The following is a 4,767-nucleotide window of genomic DNA, read 5'->3' as shown; positions in this document are numbered from 1 at the left end:
GCGGCGGGGCCTCCCGGGGGGCGGGGGCGGCGGCCGCCCGACGGGCGCTCCTCGGCGCGCGCATCCCTCCCCCCGATCCCGCTTCCCATCCCCCGCCCGGTTGCCAGGCAACGGCACAAAGGGAGCGCGAGCCCCGTGCGGGGGCCGCTCCGCACCGCCCGCACCGGGCCGCGCCCCCGGCACCGCACTCACACAGCGCGGGGCCGCTCCGCACCGGGCCGCGCCCCCGGCACCGCACTCACACAGCGCGGGGCCGCTCCGCACCGGGCCGCGCCCCCGGCACCGCACTCACACAGCGCGGGGCCGCTCCGCACCGGGCCGCGCCCCCGGCACCGCACTCACACAGCGCGGGGCCGCTCCGCACCGGGCCGCGCCCCCGGCACCGCACTCACACAGCGCGGGGCCGCTCCGCACCGGGCCGCCCCCCCGGCACACGTTCGCACGGCGCGGGCACCGGCGGGATGCGGGATGCGGCTGGCGCGGGCTCGCACGGTGCGGGGGAGCGGCGGGGCTCAGCCGTAGAAACGTGAAACATCCCCCCACGGCTGTTGAGAAACGCGGCTGCCTCCCCTCGCTGGCCAAGTTCATAGCGTCGATGGCCATTTTGGAAAAGCTGCTGTCGGAGGAAAGGCTTTGGGAAGGAAGCGGGAGCCCGCGGGCTCTGTCACCCGGCCAGCCCGCCGCGGGGCTGATCCAGCTCCTGCCGCTGCCTGCTGCGGGAGCACGGCCAGCGGGAGCGCGGGCTGGGGCCCAGGAGATGCTACAAGCGCTGCCCTTCTGCCCCGCGTAGCTGCAGAAGGCACGGCAGTATGGGGGCAAACGTGGAGCTGTGTCTCGCAGACATGAGCACGGCTGTGTGTTTAAATAAGGGAGCCATCGTGTGCAGATGGGCGAGTTTCACTCTGTTGGCCTTCAAGCATAATCCCAAAATATTTCCTCGGCAGGACCTCTCAGTGAGCAGGCTGGATGGCGTGCTCTCCACAGGCTTTTATTCAGCAATTCTCATTGTCCATTACATGGCTCCGAGCACTATTTACTGAACGGCATCCAAACTCGGCGCTGAATACAGATGTATTCCTCTCCTTGCGGGGGTTTCAGCAATGCTATTCACCCCAATGCTTTAAAAATCATTAGTAACAATGTCCCTGCAACACTCTTCTAAGCAGATTACTCGCAATGCAAGTGTTCCACACCTACTTCCCAGGGGTACCGGGAAGCCTCACAATTTATCCTGGATGCAGAGTTGCTCTTGGTGCCTCTCATTTCCAAGCCAGCCCCACTGGCATGCAGCGCCCTGTTGCACAACATCAGCATGCTTCGTGTCTCTAGCCCTCATTCATTCTCACATCCACCCTTCTCTCCAGCCTGCCTCTTTGTCCTATCCTTCGCTGGGAGCCTCTGCCCTGATAGCAGTAATCCTGAAGTGCTGAGGTTCCCTAGGACTCTCTGGTTCCCACACCTGGCATGGGGGATTGAAAAGTCGTGGTTAACATTTGCAAAAATGCCCACTGGGTTTTGTGTGATCAGTCAAAAACATTTCAACATATTGTTTTGGAGAGGTGCTGTGTGGAAGAGAACACCCTGTGGATCCCAAGCACAGGGGTGAGCATTATCTGTTTCACAAAGTGCCTCACCAAGCTGAGTCCCAGCCAAGAAGACAGAATATTATTATTGCTGTTGAGGTGGTGGTGTTTGCAGTTGTCACAGCTGCTTCAAGCTATCCCCTTTAGGAGTTGACAGCCTTGCATCCTGAGCTCACAGTGCGTGTGACCCTTAGAGGCCAAAGTGATGATTCATGAAGGAGGAAGATCTTGTCAAGATCCTTGTTCTCTGGATGCTAAACAAAATACCCACATCCCCAAGGTTTGTGGTTTGAGGAAAAGCCTCTGTGGCTGCTATAGTCATTGGTATTGCTGGGATCTTCTGGATGAGTTGCATGTGACACCAAGCCTATATAACCACAATGTCAAGCCCCAAGTGGTTTTCATGTCATCATCTTCCATAACTAAGTCAGTTGCTTCAGTTCAAAAAACTTGACTTAAATGTTAAATTTATTATCAAGATTTTACTGTCACTTGTTATTTCAATAAGTGAAGAGGCAGAGACTCCTTATGAAAATCGTAGTCGGTTTTGGTTTATTCCAAGAAGCCAGCCAAAGATGGCCTGTGCTGTTAGTTTAAGAAGAGGCTTCAGAGGTGATTCAAAAGAGAAGCAGGATCAGGGCAACCATGCCTTTTCCCCACTCATAAATGCTCATAGCCAAATTGCTGCTAGGTCACTCCACACTCTACTCTGTTTCAGGGTGGTAATCCTAGGTGGAAAATAGACAAGAGAACCACAGGTGGTTGTGTGTGCTCTTGCAGCAAGACCAAGGTGGGCTGGCTGCAGAACATGGGAAATAAAATTATCTCACCTTGAAATCAACAGAATGAAGGCCTTGGGCAAACCAAGAGCACTATAGCTGTGTTTCTTCAGGATAGGTGTATGACCTGGGGAGTGTGTGAGCCAGCTAGGATGCTCAGCAAGCAGAAACTTCCTGGGGTGTAGCTGGTCCTCCCTTGGATTAGGGAGATAGGACATGCCACCTCGAGATGTCTCCAGCCACATCGTCCCACTGCTTTCCAGTTCTACCAGGGGACAAACAGCTGCCTGCAAAATGAGAGGCCCTGGCTGGGACGTAGCCTTCTTAGGGAAATACAGCACAAGAGAAGTGCTGATAGTCCTGTGGGGGAGGGACTGAGATAAGTGGGGTGCTGGAGCTCATGGCATACAAGGGGAGGCTGAAAGAGCTACTTCTTTTTGCCCAGAGCAGAGAAAAGTTAAGAGGTAACCAGTTATGCTCTTCGGCTTTTATTTTTTTCCCTTTGGTATGTAGGGCTACAGAGAAGTGAGAGCCAAATTCTTCTGACAGATACACAGTGAAATGCCTATGAAATTTGCAAGAAGGGAAATTGTGACTAGATTAAGGGGAAACCTCCTTCCTAAGGGTACTTCAGCACTGACACAGGTTTCAGTAGGAGCTTGGGAATCTCCTCACCTTGAGATGATTGGAAACTGCCTGGCCAAGGCCCCAGGCAGCCTCATCTAGGTCTGGAGCTAGCCCTGATGTTAGCAGGGGTTTGAAGTCTAGACCTCTAAACATCTCATCTCAATCTTCCTGTCAAACTCTTACTCTAAAAATACATGGAGCCCCACTTCCCTTTTGACACACAGCATACAGTAGCCTCCTTGATGGAAGGAGTAAGGAAGCAAGTTACAGCTTCCACGCTGAGATATGCAATGCTCTAGTATGCTGATCTTTGTCTAGAGAGAGCCTTGTAATGTCCTCCTGACAACCCAAGCTGTCCAAGCTGCCTGTATTTAGTCTTCCAGCAGCAGAGCCGAATACTCTTCTTTTGATTAAGCTGTGCAGCATCTCAAACGAATTACCCAGCACCCAAATTTTTGGACTTCTTGTCAGATGTTCATCAAGACAGTATATCCTATATAAAGATATTTGTTTCCCAAGGTTAGACAACATCCCACTCTTCTTGAGACAGATGAGAACATACTAGAAAAATTCGGTAGCTCTTCATCATTAAGGCTTTTTTCTACACTCTACAATAAGCCTAATGCAGTGACATCTCCCCTTTCAGCTCATTTTTGGGTGCACACACGTATTTAGAAAGAAAAGAAAAAAATCTGCAGGCTTTGAGGGGGGGCGGGGGGGGGGGGAAGAGGCAGCAGCTAATGTTAAATTATCCCTTTAAGAGCTGTACATCACTCTGCAAATGTAATTTAAGCAGAGTATGATTTGAGAGGTACAAGAAAGCAAATCCAACCAATGTTTCCATTCACAGATAGCGTCACATGGCCAGCCCATCCCCATGCTGTTACTCATACTCTGCATTCACATTACAGCACAGTAATCTGATGGAGACAGCAGCTTATACAACAGGAGTCCGCAGGTGCGGGAGCAGCCGAGTGCTTGGACATTTCTACCACAAAGAAACTGTAACCAAATCTCTGCCGCTGAGCCAAAGGGAAAGCAGCATATGCATTTTAGGATGAGCTGGGTGAGGGCAAGTATTTGCAGTGACCCAAGCAAACATGCCAGCATCACATATTCCTTCTGCACCAGCAGCGACGAACTCTTTTGGTTTAGAAAAAGCACCAAGGTGAGGTACTGCTATTGCGGGATGTGTTCCCATCCCCTCAGGGCTTTCACGATGTGTTGCCACCCCCTCGGGGCTTTCACTCACTTTCCCTGACACAGGGATGTGGTGATGCCTCGCTGGCAGAAACTCTTGCCTAACAAATTCTTCCCACACTGGAGGGACATGTACACCACTTCCCTGCTGTTGCAGCCTGGCTGCATTTAAATGGGCAACGCCAACTACCTTGGGCACTTAATTGCCTTCCTTGGACAGGAAAAAAAAGAATTGTGAGGGGGGGATGGCGGGGGCGGAGGGGAAGGGGAAGGGGAGATGATCTTGGGAATATGAAACGTAACTAAGTTTTCTTTGTGGGTTGTTTTTGGATTTTTTCCCCCCCAGAAACTGCCCCGATTGCTAAGCAGTAGCCATACTGTTCACAAAATCGCAGTATCTAAAACAAAGGAGCAGTGAGGTGTACAGCGGGAAAAGACAGCCCACTGCCTGTGCCCAAAACACGCATTCCTGCAGGAGAACAGCGCTGTCACGCACACAGCCGCTCTTGCGGGAGGCATGGCTGGGGGGCAGAGCTGGGGGACAGAGCTGGGGGGCAGAGCTGGGGGGCCCGCAGGAC

This window comes from Erithacus rubecula (assembly GCF_903797595.1).
Source record: "Erithacus rubecula genome assembly, chromosome: 1".
NCBI classification, from domain to species: domain Eukaryota; kingdom Metazoa; phylum Chordata; class Aves; order Passeriformes; family Muscicapidae; genus Erithacus; species Erithacus rubecula.
The sequence above is the reverse complement of the archived record's forward strand: the minus strand, read 5'-3'. Positions refer to the sequence as shown.